Source organism: Chiloscyllium plagiosum, unplaced genomic scaffold (genome assembly GCF_037043375.1).
Source record: "Chiloscyllium plagiosum isolate Xiang-an unplaced genomic scaffold, Cpla_swu_hap1 HiC_scaffold_20, whole genome shotgun sequence".
Lineage (NCBI taxonomy): Eukaryota > Metazoa > Chordata > Chondrichthyes > Orectolobiformes > Hemiscylliidae > Chiloscyllium > Chiloscyllium plagiosum.
In genome coordinates this window covers 73728442-73745635 of record NW_028270158.1, presented here as the reverse complement: position 1 = coordinate 73745635, position 17194 = coordinate 73728442, and the positions used below count along the sequence as shown (strand labels likewise).

Sequence of the window (17194 nt, the reverse complement as noted above, 5' to 3'; positions counted from 1 at the left end):
GCAATATACGTTAACAATGTGAAAGTCACAAACTGTGCTTTTACCCAGATCAGCCAGTTTCATCTGCAGTCAGACACAACTTAAAAATTCGGACCATTGCATAGAAGATAGACGAGCGCTCACAACATTGGAAATGATTTTGTTTGATAAAAGAATCCATCGTAGACTTCCTCAGAGCAATTCGTGTCAACAATCTTGTTTTTTTTGTGTGTGGGGTAGCGCACGAAATGTTACTTTAATCGGATTGATGTGAACCATTTGCACTTAAGAAGTTATTTGAAAACATCTATCACAGTAGATACACGAGTAAATTTTACAAATCATTGATCAAAGGGGACAATCTTTTTTGGATTCGAGGAAGATCCATAGTGATATTTTGTAAATGTTTGGAGCTGGGATTGTTTTCAATTTTTTACCCAGACATTGGTGTATTTTCCCTTTGGTGGGGGATTTCAACAATAGGGAACATGTTTTTCCAATGAGAGGAGAAAAAATTTAAAAAGGATATCAGAGACAACCTTTTACACAGAGAATCGTTTGTGTGTGGGATGGTCTGGCGGTGGATACTTACAACGTTTAGAAGACATTTGGATAAGTAAGTGAATATCAAATGTTTGGATGGATATGGGCCAAGTACACACAGGTGGGATTAGTTTAGTTTGGAATTAGGACTGGCATGGACTGGTTGGACCGAAGGGTCTGTAACCATGCTGTATCACTACATGACTCTATGACTATTTATCAATTTTTCTCAATATTAAACAGTGCTGTAGTGATCCTCGAATGAACTGTTGATGTTAAGGTTGTGTCTGAGACTCTGCGAATATTTCCTTCAATGAGAGGAGTGACTAGTTCTCCAAGTTACACAACTGAAAATAAACTTTTCTCCAGCATTGTTGCTGAGTAGATTTGTTTCTGCGGAGGTGGTGGTTATGGCTTGCAGTTGGCTTTCCACCAACTGGTCAACAGTGAGACATAATATCTCTGATCCACTGCAGAAACTCCACCTGCTTCCAGGAAATGAAACTGGGAACTCAAGGACCTTTTCTGCAGTCAGCTTAATTGATGCCAACTATTCTATCTGGCCGATTAAAGGGAAAATGAATCAACTAAAGTAAAATCCTACGAAACATGCTATATTTTCCCATTTACTCACATTGGATACATTTCACTTGGCATTTCTCCCTTTAAAAGGAAAGTCACTGAATACAGCATTCACTGTATGATGATCAGAAAACAGGACATTGAATGCAGTGACGTTCTGGTTAGTTCAGTCTGTTTACTGAGTATCTTTAAAGCTCCTGAATATGAAGTTAATGGATCCAAAATCCCACATTGCAGTAACATTTGTTATCATCTCAAAGTAAATTAACAAAATCGAATTGGTTCAAACTCACATCACTTGTTACACCATTCTCTGATTCATGTATCTCATTAAAACTGAGTGGGCCCTTAAAACATGGTTAATACTGGTGTAGTGTAACCGTGAATTTTTGCTGATTTTTATGAGTTAACTGCCCTGTCAGAGCTATCAGTGAGCAGAGAAATGTACTGTTTATAACCTACATTCGTGGTAATTATTACTGTAATACTCTCTAACTTAACCAAACATTCCTGATGTACCCAGACTGTTACCTGCAATGGTTTAGACGTTGAGGGTTTAAAAAAAAGTTATGGATTGTCTTGTTCTCGTTCATTAGATGCTCCTTCAAAAGTTTACCTCGGTGTTATGTATCACTGCGGACTCACATTTTGTTTCTCAAGCACACAGCTTTCCTTTATGTGCATTTTAGTGTCGGAGCAATTTGAAAAAAAAGATGCAGGGAGAGACATTCTGCAATGTAAGGGTCCAAACTGTTTAGTGACATACACTCACATTCTGAACATAATCACTTTAGACATGCTCCATATTAGGTTGCCGAAACTGAATTTAGTAAGGCAGATTAGAAATGGTATGTTATTTGGTAATGTGAGAGAGACTTTGAGTGACAGCAAAAATAAAGTCATTCACTTTGTTGGCTAATAATATTATTGAAGTTCTTTTTAGCTTTGTCTGCTTGTGGTGGAATGTAGGATTAAAGGGAGTTAACTTCTAATTGAATATTCTAAATATAATCACTTTGGACACGCTTTGAATTCAGTTGCCTAAATTGAATTTTGAAATGATTAGTATGAATTACATGTTATTTTGAGTGCGACAGAGACTTGCAGTATCCAGGGAAGAAAAGCTCAACTGTTTTATTAGCTAGTAATATGTTTGAACTTTAATTTTAGTTTTATCTGCTTGTGAATGAATGTAGAAATAAAGGGAAATAACTTCCAGTTGAATTTGGTTTTTTTAAACAAAATACATGCAACTATCATGTGAAACAGACCTGAAGCTACTCAAATTTACTTCCAAAGAAGCTATTCAGCAAAAGAAATATCCCAAGATGTGTATGTGTCCATGTTTAAGCAGAACCTCATGTAAAGACATGACCCCATGTGTTCGGGCTGTGCAAGCTGATACCAGGATCCAGTCTGAGCCTCCAGCAGGAAACCAACATGCGGAAGCTGTAAGCCTGCCCCTTCCGATGGCCATATAAATCCTGGGCACTGGACTGTAATTCAACACTCCTGGGTCGGCTCTGTTTAGAAAGATCTTAGCAGAACCGCTTCCCACAAGTTATCAGAATGATTGTGTTGACACTTTTTCTCAGTTTGTACTGACTTTCTTATCATGTGAGTGTTTTTTGTTCAAGTCTCTCTTTGTGACTGTCTCAATGGTAGTCTACAGCAGGAATGTAGATTCTGAGTTTGTTTTACTTGATTCTGTTGAATTGAGTTGATTGGATTTTGGCTTTGTTTTAGTTGATTCGTTTTGAACTTTGTTGATTGTGTTCTGATTTTGTTTTTACTTGGTTTTCTTGAATTGTGTTGATTGGCTTTTGAAATTGTTTTATTTGATTCTGTGGAATTGAATTGTTTGGATTCTGACTATGTTTCATTCTAATCTGTTGTTCTGAGTTGATTGGATTCTGGTTTTATTTTCCTTGATTCTGTTGAATTGAGTTGATTGGATTCTTATTCAGTTTGTGAAATTGATCAGCGTTTTCATGCTTTCTGTAATCGGTGTTTTCTTTCTGGTGAGGAGATTGACTCTGTGGATTACTTTTCATTACCAATATTTGTGAAGTTCTTTGGTCTTTCATGAATCATTTCTGCATTTGTTAAAATTATATGACACATTTTTCTCTGCTTGATTGAAAATATTACATCCATTTGTTAACGGTCTGAAAAACAACTTCAGGCAGAAACCCGGAAGTGTGAGAAATGAAAAAAACGAGTTTTTAATGCATTGACTTTTTTAAAAAAAACTCAGTTCTAATTGTAAACTAACTGAATTTTGTTTTGAGTAGCCTCATTCAAAATAAAATTTGGGACTAAGATCTGAAACTGCAGAATTGATCAGATTATGTAATTGAAACTAACTTAAAATTATAATGTGGTAATATTTGTCCATTCAGTAATTTTGTTTTGACCATGAAGTGATTAATCAATATGTGCCTTCAACCGGTGTACTCTGCGCTGCACAAGATTGTCACGATCAGGAAGGGTGTACAGGTTGGAAATAAATTGAACTGTTGCCAGAAACGTTACAGATTAGATTAGATTAGATTACGTTACAGTGTGGAAACAGGCCCTTCGGCCCAACAAGTCCACACCGACCCGCCGAAGCGAAACCCACCCATATCCCTACATTTACACCTTACCCAACACTACGGGCAATTTAGTATGGCCAATTCACCTGGCCCTGCACATCTTTGGATTTAAGTGTTAAGTCCACTCACAAACGAGGCTGCTGTTATGACTTGTTATTTCTATTCAAATTAATCATTAGTTTGCTTGATTCTGAGCAGCTTTGTTCGACTTCAATCTGGGTTTGTTTTGTGAGGTTTTCATCATGTTCTTGGTTCTGTTGAAAATGTTTGCAGAGCTAGTTCTGCTGCAAACACACCGTGTTGTGATCTGGTGATCGTTGATCTGTTGAGGAGGGACTGTGCTTGGGTAACATTAAATGTGTTATATTTGGGAAACCGTTTTTGGTTTCTACATTGTTTTTGCAATGTTAACACGGTTGGTGACAGTGAACCGCTCCAGGTTCCTCATTCAATGCAATCAGCATGCGAGGTGAAATTTCATAAAGCCTATTATTAAGTGAAAGACAAATCGCAAAGGTTTTAGAAATGAAGGGAAAACAGATACCTTTGGGCGCCATTTTTACTTAAAAGTAATAATTTAGGATTAATCTAATCCATGCTTTACAATCCAAATTCAGAACTCCACTATCTAGTTCAATCACAAGGTCTGTATTTAAACAGTTTACAAGTCATAGAGAAATATAAATAGAATTTCAAAACTCTAATGTTCTAATAGTTCTTGCTCTTGAGCAAAAATGCCATGACTGTGTTATAATTGATCAAGAAACACCTTTCAATTCCGCTGAACACTACATACATATTTTTCTGTCTGGAAAAGATCATTGGCAAAAACCATTTGGAAATTCTGCTCAATTCTATGAAGAACAGATCAGTTTCACTGCTTTGATCAGTTTCACACGTAACTTGAGTTAATTAATTGTTATGTCCCTGATTAAACTGGATTTACAGGATAAAAATAAAACATTAACTGAATTATTTAATCTGCACAGTGCTTTAGGTGTTCCCAATCTGTGCATTTTAAATAAATAGTTACATTTTACAACACAATATCAACTGAGGAGTCATTCTTTCGGAAACAACTGCTATCGTGAATTATGTGACCAAGGCCAAATTTCGAATTAATTAAAATAATCCACTCATGAACTCGCAGGGCAGCATGGTGTCTCAGTGGTTGGCACTGCTGCCTCACAGTGCCAGGGTCCCAAATTCCATCCCACCCTCGGGTGACTGCCTGTGTGGAGTTAGCACATTCTCCCTGTATCTGCGTGGGTTTCCTTCGGGCGCTCTGGTTTCCTACCACAGTCCAAAAGATGTGCAGGTCAGGTGATTGGCTGTGCTAAATTGCACACAGTGTTCAGGGATGTTGAGGTTAGGGTGCATTAGTCAGGGGTAAATATAAATTAGGGGGAATGGGTCTGGCTGGGCTACTTACTTTCCAGAGGGTCAGTGTGGAATTGTTGGGACAAATGGCCTGTTTCTATATTGTAGGAACCCCACTCTTAAAACCATGGGAGTGCTTGCTGCAAACGCAGAGAATTCATATTACATCGATGTGTTCAGACGAATGCAGAGTTCACAAATTTGCAGAAGACATGAACTAGAGGATAACAGAGCACATTGTTTATTCAGAAACTTAAAATAGAGTAATATTTATTTTAATAAATATACTTGACCGATTTATTGCAATGTAGCGATCGGAAGGAATTGCTCACATTAGTTAAGTGTGACAATCATTTAGATTAGATTTCCTGCAGTATGTATCGGGCCATTTGGCCCAACAAGTCGACACCGACCCTCTGAAGAGTAACCCACCCAGACCCATTCCTCTAACCTATATTTACCCCTGACTAATGCACCTAACACTATGGACGATATAGCATGACCAGTTCACCTGACATGCACATCTTTGGATTGTGGGAGGAAACCCACACAGACACAGGGGAGATTGTGTAAACTCCACACAGGCAGTCACCCGAGGCTGGAACCGAGCCTGGGTACCTGGATCTGTGAGGCAGCAGTGCCCACATTTACTTAGACATCCGCTAAATCGGGCAACTCCAGACAGAAGCATGTTTTCAATTCATACCTTTTTAAACATTTTCGTTTATTAAAAGCAGTTAACAAGAATATGACCTTGCCCTAATTCCTTCAACAGAAATGCTTTCCACACTGGAATGCAGTATTGACTTTATGCAGTGCATGCAAAATCTCCACAGTTCAAGGAACGTTTTAAGAATATGTAAAAATACTTTAGAGAATAATCCATTTCCTCCAGATCTGTGCTATAATTGGCGATATTTCCTACCTCAATAATTTTGTTAAATACAATGACTTATTAAGTTTATTAACTCAGTGGTTATTTATGTTCATTGTGAACACATTCTTGTTCACATTAATCCTCTGGTTAGTTCCTCTGATGAATGTTCAATTACAGTGAATATATTTGACGTGAGGAGTTGAGCAATGTATCCTCTAGGATTAAGTCTGTTGTGCAGTTTGTTTCTGTGCTATCTCCGACTAACTTGTCAACGGTCCTGACCATTTGTAGATTGTCCAGTTCGGATACCTGAATCTCAGACAGTTCAATTTTATCTTGAGCTTCAAAACCAGTTTTATCTGCCAGAAATACAATATTCGATTAGGTGCCTCAGAATTGAGAGCCCTGACTAAGTTGTTCCAATCAGAACGAACGTTTCAGGAACAAAATGCAGATAGCAAGAGTTTTGAAATTGGTTGTTGGCAACAAGAGATATTTGATTGAGCGAGGCAGAGGGAAATATGCTGCATATTTTCTTTGTGCCTCAGTTATGCAGGACATGTTCCGTGGCACAATGTAGAATCAGAATTTTTTTGCATCTTATTATTTGAAAACCTAATATCAGCTTTTAATGTCACTGGCAACGGTCATGTTACACTTCAAAACATTTTAATCTTTTCCAAACTAAGTAGACCATCTGGTGCAGCAAAATTCACAGGGGAAAGAGGAAGGGAGTTCGAGGTTGGAATCCAGTGACAGTGAATTGATGGCAATGCTATTCCTAGATTTATTCCTCTGTAGTTCCCATAGAGTTTAAACAATTTGGAGCTGCTGTCAAAGCATTCTTCGATAAATGTTGAAATGTTACTTTCATTGTACAAACATTCTGGAACAATCCCTGGTTGTTGGAAGGTGATAATAACTAACATGGTTTATGTATTGTCAAAACAGGTGGGCTGTGTTCTCCGTGATAGTGTCGAACTCATTGTGTTCAGGTCTGTTGTGATGTTGTAGTAGAGTCCCTGATTCTGTGCCAGGTGGCCTGTGTTCACTTACAACCTGTTAGAGAGGTATGTAACACAATCTCTTATCAGGTTACTTCAGTGCAAGAAAGCAGATTGACATGTCTGGGTGTTTGTTGGAATTCCACTCACAGAGGCCAATGAAATCTATTCAATCGCTGTCCTGACTTGTGTCTCTTAGATATTAAACAGAAATTTGGTGGTTAGCAGCTTTTTCCAGATCAATATTTGTTCACAAGCTTTTGGGCATCGCTAGATGGGGTTAATGGAGTAAGTGCTCAAATAAATCCCAGCTTTTGACTTGCTGTTCTAACAATATCATTTATAACTAATCCAGAATAGATCATTTTCGCAGCATATTTGATGAGATTATGCTTCGGCTGTTTTACTTTATATTAAACCAGTGCTGTAGCTGAATTTGATTGTTCAGTACGGTGGGAGTTCCGCTGAATCTAACACTTGCTGCAGATGGTAAAAGCTTTTCAGTTGGTCTTCAATTGCTATCTCAGACCATCCAGTACCTCTGCGAAGAATTCTTTTTCCAACAGGAGTCAAGCCAATGTAATCACTGTTTATCTCAACAGGTGTGAGCGCTTGTGCCAAAAACATGAAAACAATTTGGTGAAGAACGGGGGGTGGGGGGTGGGGTGGGGTCTCTGGATGCGAAAGGTTAACCTTGCCTTCTCTCCACAGGAGCTGCTCGACCTGCTGAGTTTCTTCAGAAATTTCTGTCTTTATTTTGGTTTTCTAGCATTTAAAGTTTGTTGTTTCATTGAAAGAAGTTGTGTTCGATGAAACACGTTCTTCAGAGAAAAGATGCATTTGAACAAATTGCGAATGTTCAGAGATATTAAATATCAGAGAATCATTGAATTTGAGCGCCCTGATCTCGAGCTCTAGTTTCACAAGAAACTATTATGAAGTAACAACACACTCCAGAGCGCAGTGGCTGCTGTAATTGGGTGGAAGTTATTTTGATCAATCAAATAGAGAATGTCAATGATCCCGTTCCAAATAATCAACAGAAGGTTTTTTTTTCGAATGCATGTGTGAAACAATTAATTTGTTGAAATATTTTAATAAAAAGTGTTCACCGCCAGTGCTAGCTTAATGAATGACACAATGATAGGAAGGTCGGAGCAAGAGGAGTGCACTCAGCCCCTCGTGCTGTTCCACCACTTACTTAGATCATGAAGCATCTGTGAGCTAAATCCACAGGTCTCCCTTTGGCTAAAACTCTTCAACACCTTTTATTAACAAGCAAAAACTATCCCAGATTTACTGATTCCACTGCCCGTAACAAAGGGAGACACCATTTCTGAAAGATAGTCCTGTGAGTACTGTGACACAATGAGGCTGGAATTAATTGCTCATGAAAGTAAACTTTAAATCTCTGACAATTTCCAATTGAAACATCCCAATCATCATATTTCATTAATTTAACACTGTACCTCCCTGGAATAAAGAAATATAATGTGTGATTGCCTTGCTAAAAATGAGGGAAGCTTCATTCCTATTATATAATTAAGAAATAGCTCTGTTCATTCAGTGAAAACACAGTCAAATCACACAAAAGGAAACCACGTCATCTTGTGTAGACACACAAGTGCCTCAAAGAATTTTCAATTCTTCCAGTGGTTGTTTGAATCTCTAGACAGGTGTGGAAGTGTCAGACTTTTTATATCGCCTTGAGAAACCAGTTATCATCAGTCTATTTGAATTGCTGAAGTTTGTGTCAGCGCTGTCAGGAAGTGAGTCCCATGGCTGTGATTGAGGAAGAGGAAACGAGCAGGGAAATAGTTGAGAGTCAAGTTAAAGTCTAATTTGGAGGAGAGCTTTCAGGTGAAGCATTTACATGCATGTGCGCCCTTATCCTCAAGGATCACAACTTTGGAACATGCTGCTGAAGGGACATGTCAGCATGCAAACTGGAAGCTGAAGAAGGCCCCGCGGCCCCTCTAGAATGCTATTCCATTCATGGGATCATCATTAATCTTGCTGCTCACCAGTCTCCCCAACACACCGATAACATTGAACCTGATTGTTTACTGATCAGCAAAAGAATTGTGAAACTTTGGAATTCTCCACCACAGAAATTGATTGAGGACAAAACATTAAATGATTTCAATAAGGAGATAGATTCCTTCAATCCTTAAAAAAAATGCTCCGGATATGTGGGAGAAAGGCAAACAGTATACAATATTGGTTGAAAGCCATGAAAACATTGAATGGGACATGGTTTGTAAGTTTGCACGTAACACCAACATTGGTGGTATAATTGGCAGTGAAAGTTATCTAAACGTACAATGAGATCTTGATCAGCTGGGCCAATGGGCTGAGCAGTGGCAGATTGAGTGTAATTTAAATGAATACGACGTGTTGCTTTTTGAGAAGACAAATCAGGTCACAACTTACAGAGTTAATGGTAGGGCACTGGATAGTGATGTTGAACACAGGGCCCTGAGGGTCCAGACTCATAGAGTCTTACAGAGTTAATGGTAGGGCACTGGGTAGTGATGTTGAACACAGGGCTCTGAGGGTGCTTGGTAGGTGAGGGGTAGTTTGAGCTGAAATGCAGGAGGTCTGTTTTTGCCAGGCTAGTTTATGGAGAGGTGGGCAGTGTGCCAGGCTGGTTAGTGTAGAGGTGGGCAGAGTGCCAGGCTGGTTAGTGTAGAGGTGGGCAGAGTGCCAGGATGTTTCGGGGGTGGAAGGTCACTGTAATGAAGTGACAGGTGGACGTGTTGTCAAAATGCAAAGCTCGGAGACTGGCAAAATGGTAGGTTGGAAAGGACAGATGCGAAAGGAGCTGGGATGCAATGTGCACAGGTTGACTTGGGTAAGGTGAGAGGTCAGTGATCAAGGGCTGAGGTCATGTCTTGGGTAGTGTGCTTTTGGCAGAGGTTGTGAAAATGATGGTGCCAGGTCCAGTCAGGGCCAGATTCACCATGGGCCAGGTGCAGGGCGGCAGGAGTGTAAATGAGTGAAAGGAATTGAGATCATATGTCCATCTGGAATATAGAATATAGAACATTACGGTGCAGTACAGGCCCTTCAGCCCTCGATGTTGTGCTGACCTGTGGAACCAATCTGAAGCCTATCTATCTCACACGATTCCATTTTCATCCATATGTTTATCCAATAGCCTTTTAAATGCCCTTAAAGTTGGCGAGTGTACTATTGTTGCAGGCAGTGCGTTCCATGGCCCTACTACTCTCTGAGTAAAGAAACAACCTCTGACATCTGTCATCTATGTCCTCTCCTGCTAGACATCACTATTCAAGGAAAAAGACTTTCACTGTCCACCCTCTGTTTATCTTTTATGTCTCAATTAAGTAACCGCTCAACCTTCTTCTCTCAAATAAAAACAGCCTCAAGACCCTCATCCTTTCCTAATTAAACCTTCCCGCCATACCAAGCAACATCCTGGTAAACCTCCTCTCAACTCTTCCAAAGCTTCCACATTCTTTCTATAATGTGGTGACCAGAACAGTACACAATACTTCCAAGTGCGGCCCCACCAGAGTTTTGTACAGCCGCAGCCTAACCTCGTGGTTCTGAAACTCAGTTCCTCTATCGATGAAAGCCAACACAAAGTAAACCTTCTTAACAACTCTGTCAAACTGGCTGGCAACCTTTAGGGATCTATGTACATGGACACCGAGATCTCTCTGCTCAGCTACACTACCAATATGGATTGCCTTGGATGTATTTCGTGTGATAGGGGTTGTGTGTTCCGGGCATGAATGGGTGTATAGCAGGGTAGGGTTTGTCAATGTGAGTGGGAATTTAGGTCCAGACAAAGTAAGTGCAGTGGTTAGTCTGAAAGATGAGGTTTGGTGGTGAACTGTGTGTCAGTTTGATAGTTATTAAAGTTAAAGATTACTTGTTCATTTCTCAAATCATATTTACGTAAATACTCAGCTGTAACACTCCAAAGTCTCTGAACCTTAATGGTCCTCCATTTTTCAGAGGCCTCCAGAATTCAGATAATTGTAAATGAGATGTTTCAACTTCCAGACAATTGGCATGAGTTCAGCCGTGACAGCCATCCTCCCCGTCCCAGTGCTCAGCTCCTGCCTGTGCTGCTGCTGCAGTGACCTTCCTCCCAGAGAGAACATTCTACCTTGCATTGATAAGTGAGGAAGGCTCACTGGGCCTGATTTCCAAGTATGGGGATGGCAAACACGGGGGGACACAACTTTAAAGTGAGGGGAGATAGGTATAAGACAGATGTCAGAGGTAGTTTCTTTACTCATGGAGTAGTAAGGGTATGGAATGCTTTGCCTGCAACGGTAGTAGATTCGCCAAGTTTAAGTACATTTAAGTCGTCATTGGACAAACATATGGATGTACATGGGATAGTGTAGGTGGTATGGGCTTCAGATTAATATGACAGGGCAGCGCAACATCGAGGGCCGAAGGGCCTGTACTGCGCTGTAATGTTCTATGTTCTATGATTCACTCTGATTTCTCTCCGGGGGTACTGCCAGCTGTTGGGTATTTCCAGCAGCACGGCACCTCGTGGGGCAGCACGCTGGTTCCGTGGTTAGTGCTGCTGCCTCACAGTGCTAGGGACTCGGGTTCCATTCCAGCCTCGGGTGACTGTCTGTGTGGAGTTGGCACTTTCTCCCCATGTCTGTGAGCGTTTCCTCCCACAGTCCAAAGATGTGCAAGCTGGGGGAATTGCAAATGTTGTGTTCAGTGATTGGGAGTTTAGGTGCATTAGTCAGGGTTAACTGTAGCATAATAGGGTAGGGGAATGGGTCTGGATGCGTTACTTTTCAGAGGGTGGGTGTGGACTTGTTGGGCCAAATGTCCTGTTTGCACACACTGTAGAATTTCGATGAATCTGCATTTCCTTGGTTTGTAGTTTGTGAAATGTCTCTGCTCTTCACAGCAATCCAGTGAAAGTGTCAGTTGGTGAGATCTTCAAACAGTTACTGGGGTGGAATCAGGATGTTCTTCTTCCTAAATTATATGGCAATGGTCAAGGTCGAGGGCATGTTTCTAAAGAGGGAACCAATGATCATGATCAGCAACTGGTAGGAAACAAAAATAAACTCCAGTTATGCTGTCGACTTCAGCGGGAGCATACTGGCAAACGTGTACAGCTGAGGATACATTTGAGTAACTGATAAGGTCAAATTAACAGAAACTGACATGCTCAATTGGTCATTCTGTTGTAGAGACAACGTCTCCCCCCACGCTTTATGGCCTGGTCTCCTCCTGTCAGGAGCACAACACCGGTTCTGTGATCTTTGGTTGTTTGGCGATGGACTATTCCCCTGACGTCACCAAGGTAACCTGGAAGAAAGGTGGGGAGCTAATCACGACTGGATTGAAGACTTACCCATCAGTGAGAAACAAGAAGGGAACCTACACCCTGAGCAGCCAGTTAACCCTGCCCGGGTCAGTGGTAGGTTGCCCCAGCAATATCTCCTGTGAAGTTCAACACAGCGGGACACACAAGAGCAAAGTAATGACATGTCCAGGTATGTGTTGTGGGAACTGTGATAAACAGATCATCTGTGATTAACATGAATAAGGCATTATTTATAACCGTTTTCACAGAATCACCTTATACAGCACAGGAAAAAGGCCCTTTGATCCATCCAATTCACGCGTATCAATAACAGCCAACTAACTATTCCAGTCTTATGTGCCAGCACATGATCCATTGCCTTGTGTGACTTGCCCTTGCAAGGATACTTCATACTTATTATGAGGCGCTCAGTCTCTACATGACTTATAGGTGCTGAGCTCCAGGCTAACACCACCCTCTGTTTGATTTTGTTTTCCCCTCAGATCCACTTGGAAGCTCCTGGCCTTAACTTCACCCTGTGCCCCTGAGGCATTGATCTCTCCATCAAGGGGAAAGGTTTCATCCAGTTTACCCTGTCTTTGCCTAAAATAATTCTAGACATCATGATAATCATCTCCCTAATTCTCCTCTGCTCCAAGGAAAACCCCTATCCATCTAAACTAGTTTCATAACTAAAACCCTCCAACCCAGCAAAGACCCTGGCAAATCTCATCAATACTGCCTTCAGTGTAATCACATTCCTTCGATAACATGCACACAACGCTTCAGTATGGCCTAACCAGTGTTCTATTAAGTTCCAGTATCATCTCACCACTCTTCATTGTCAATGTCTAGGCTAATAAAAGCAAATATCCTCCCACTTTCTTAGCCTCTTTATCCAGACGACACAGTACTATAGGGGATTGGTGGGTACATGCACCAAAGATCCTCAGGCCTTTCCAGGGTTCCACCATTCAAAACGTCATACCTCACAGATTCTTCTGCCGAATTACATCACCTTACATTTATTCAGAATAATTTCCATTTGCAACTTTTCTCTTCACATACAACCAACCCTTTTATATCCTCCTGCAATCTAAAGCCATTGTGCTCATGACTTACCAACATGACAGTTTTCATTTCATCTGTGAATTCACTGGTTAATCCTCATAAATTTGAGTCTCAATCATTGGTATGTAAGAGAAATAGCACGGAAATCAACACCAATCCCTACAGAACACCAGGAGACATAGATTTCCAGTCACACAGACACCCGATGACTATTAACCCCAGCTCCCATCACTCAGCCAGTTCTAGATCCAATCTGTCAAATTAACTCGGATCCCATTGGCTCTGATTATTGCTATCATCTGGACATCGAGTTATCTCTATGAAAACTACTATCAAATTGTTACACATGACTTCCTCTCAATAAAACCGTGCTGAAAATTGTTGATTTATCTTCCAAATGAAGACTAAATTCACTTCTCAATAGTTTCCCTACCACTGAGACTAGCTTGACAGATCTGTGTTTTCATTATTTATCCCTTCCTTCGTCCTGCACAAAAGTGCAACGTTGGCTGATCTACACTCACTCGGCACAACTGCTGTGGCCAGACAGGAATCCTAAATTATTGTCAGCAACCCAACTATTTCATCCTTTGCATCGCTCAACCGCTTGGTATACTTTTCATCTGCCCTGGAAATATAACCACTTTTCATTCAGCAAGACAACACAGAACATCACGTCATGTGTCCTAATTTCTGAAAGTACATCACAACACCCCTCCATGATTTCGGTCCCCACACTGTCCCTCTTACTAGTGAACATTGACACAACACATTCGTTTTGACCACAAACTAATCCTCCGGCTCCACTCCAATAATAACACTTAATGGGCATTACTGTTTCCCGAATAATTCTTTTATTATGAATGAGTCTGTAACTTTTAAAAATATTTTCCTTTATTTTGACTGCTATTATTTTCTCATGGTCCCTTTTGCTCTTCTAATTCCTTTGTCTTTCAAACTCCCCCTTGCACGTTCTGTACTCCATATTAGTTTCTATTGTTTTGAGATTTCAGTATAGACCGGAAGCCTCCCTTGTTTCTCTTTATCTCCCCCTCCATCCCCTTTGGTGTCCAGAGCCCACTGCATTCTTGGTCCCACGCAGTGGCTTCCTGGGAAATGCCCTCCCTGTGATTTTCCTATCTCTTTCTTAAATGTGTCACACTGCTCTAACTCAGATTTACCAATAAGTGTCAGCTTCCAGTCCACTCTGGTCAAGTCATTACCTGATCTTACTAAAACTGTCCTTCCCCTTTTCAGAACTTTGGGCCAATTTCTATTCCTTTGCAGTACAATCTGAAATCCAACTGATTTACGATCACTGTCTGCAAAGTGCTCCACCATTGATGTTTTACCCACTGGGTCGACTTCACTCCCTGAATTTAAGTTCGGGTTCACCCCTCTCTTGCAAGGTCTGGATTAAAATTCTCTGTATTAAACACATACTTTGTTCAAATATTCTCCTGGAGGCATTTTCAGAATTGTGCTCCCTCTAAATTTTTGACAAAATGAATATCCAAGCCTATGCTGAGGAAGTGAAAAACCTCGTTTCTCATTCCCCTATTTAATTTACATGTCTCTGAAATTTGCCCATGTATTTGCACTTGGTATTTTGGATCAATAGTAAGGTCTATCGTGCTCTCCCAATAGTTATGTTTGCTGTGTTTTGGTTTTGAAGTACTGTCCATTTGCCTTTGTTCAAGGAGGTATCCATGATTTCATTTCTCTTTACAGCCTAAAATACTCTTGTCAGAATTGCAACAGAAACAACATTCTGTACCGCACACCCCAGCCTCCATCATTTTCTATCTTTCCCTGTCTTGCCTGAAGGCACTAAATTCTGGAATATTGAATAGCCACTCCTGCCCGGCTCTCAATATGTCTCCGTGATAGCAACGACATCATTTCTTCATTTATGCCAGTAATTCGTCTGCCTTGTTCATCAGACTCTGTCATTAAAACGAATACCATCCAACGTTGCTATCTCCCTTCTGATGTTACCGGCCTATAGTTTCTGTGCCTCCTTGACTCCCTTGCTGTGTCCTCTAAGTTTAGCCTTTCACATTGTCCTGCTGATCTTTCTCTGTGGATCCCAGCTTCTCCAGCACTCTGCACAATTATGATTCTTGTATCCATTAACCACAAGAAACCTTGATATATGAGAACTGATTGTATTTGTTATGAAATTCGTTGGATAATGTATGCGATGTGTTTCCTAAAGGTCCAGATATTCTCCAACCAACTCTTCTCCTAACTGTGAGCTCCAGTGAAGAAATCGCAAGCAGCAAGTTTGCAACCGTCGTCTGTTCAATCATCGAGTTCCATCCGAAGTCAATCTCCGTGAGTTGGTTGAAAAATGGCCGACCCTTGGATTCTGACTTCTTCACATCTCCCGTGTGTGAGGCGAACGGGAACTTCTCGTTGACGAGTCGGCTGATGGTCCCTTATGGTGAATGGTACAACAGTGCGGTCTATACCTGCCAGGTCACTCATGGAGAGAACACTCAAAGTAAAAACATCACCGCACTCCAGGTAAGAGACACACACTGAGAGAGCTACAAATCACTCTGAACTCTGATGTGAATCAAACACACTAATTTATCAGGCGTAGTAAACAGCACGGTACAGCTTCTCGTTTCCCAACATGCCACGTATCTCATTTCAGTTTGAGTGTTACATTAGCATTGCTCATAATTCAACCTTAAGGCAAGTCAGAAAAGCATGTTTCCTCTCTGTTGAAGATAGATATATAGACAGTGAGCTTTGTTAAATAGTTTGTTGCCTGACCATGCTGGGAGAGGCATTCAGAGTGCTGAATGCTTGCCTGGTAGCTGCTTCAAGGATAAGTTTGGGGTGGAGGGGGATATTGGAGAGATATCTGATTGAAACATAGAAAATACTGAGAGACTGAGGTCGAGTGAATGTGGAATAGATGCTTTGACTGGTAGGCAAGACTAGGACCCAAGGGCACAGTCTCAGGGTCAAAGGGGCACCGTTTAGAACTGATATGGGGAGAGTTTCTTCAGCCAGAGGGTGATGAGTCTGTGGAACATGTTGCTGCAGAGGGCTGTGGAGACCAGGCCATTGTGTGTATTCAAGCCAGAGATAGATCGGCTCTTGTTTAGTACGGGGAGAAGGCAGGAGAATGGCTTTAGCCTGAAATGTCGATTTTCCTGCTCGTCGGATGCTGCCTGACCTGCTGTGCTTTTACAGCATCATTCTGGTCTAAACTCTGGATTGGCCGAACAGCCTTATTCTGATGCTCTATCAAATTGATGTGGTTAACATATGCAGTGATCCTTACTTGAAAATAAATCAAAATGCGTTCAATGCTTCATTCCCTGCTCAGGAATGACCTGTTGGTTGGACATTGTACGACATCGATTGTTATCTGGTACTGAGCTCTTTAACTTCATTTATGGGATCAGACCACAGACCAAGTGGCTATCACATTTGATGAACTGGGATAAATGTGATCTCACTGAGCTTCTTTAAGATGCTCTCTGTAATTAGTGGATGAGGCAGGAGAATAAATTCTGGTGTGAATGCTACAATAGGGATGAATGAACTAGGAGCTCGAGACAGGCTGATTTAGCCTGTTTGGGGTGGCGATGTTTACACAGTGAGTAGTGGATGTCTATAAAATTAGTGACATTTCCATCGCGTTTGTAGATTAATTTAAGACGCTTTTGTTTGTTTTTTTTCTCTCCTGCTCTATGAAGAAATTAAAAAATGCAGCTTGGTAAATAAAGTGAAAGTACAGACCAGTTATGAACTAACTGAATGGAGGGAAAGACTTAAGGAGATGGGTGTCCTTCTCGATATCCAATGCTGTACTCAATGT

The 17194-nt window shown here is 40.9% G+C and overlaps 1 long non-coding RNA gene across 1 annotated transcript; it reads left to right on the top strand.

Moving 5' to 3' along the window:
* The first annotated feature begins 2702 nt into the window (after nucleotides 1-2702).
* LOC148146665 (uncharacterized) lies at nucleotides 2703-15877 on the top strand. The gene is made up of 3 exons (XR_015760655.1): nucleotides 2703-2721; nucleotides 12167-12472; nucleotides 15572-15877. It is a non-coding gene; the product is annotated as an uncharacterized LOC148146665 (long non-coding RNA).
* Nucleotides 15878-17194: the final 1317 nt, after the last annotated feature.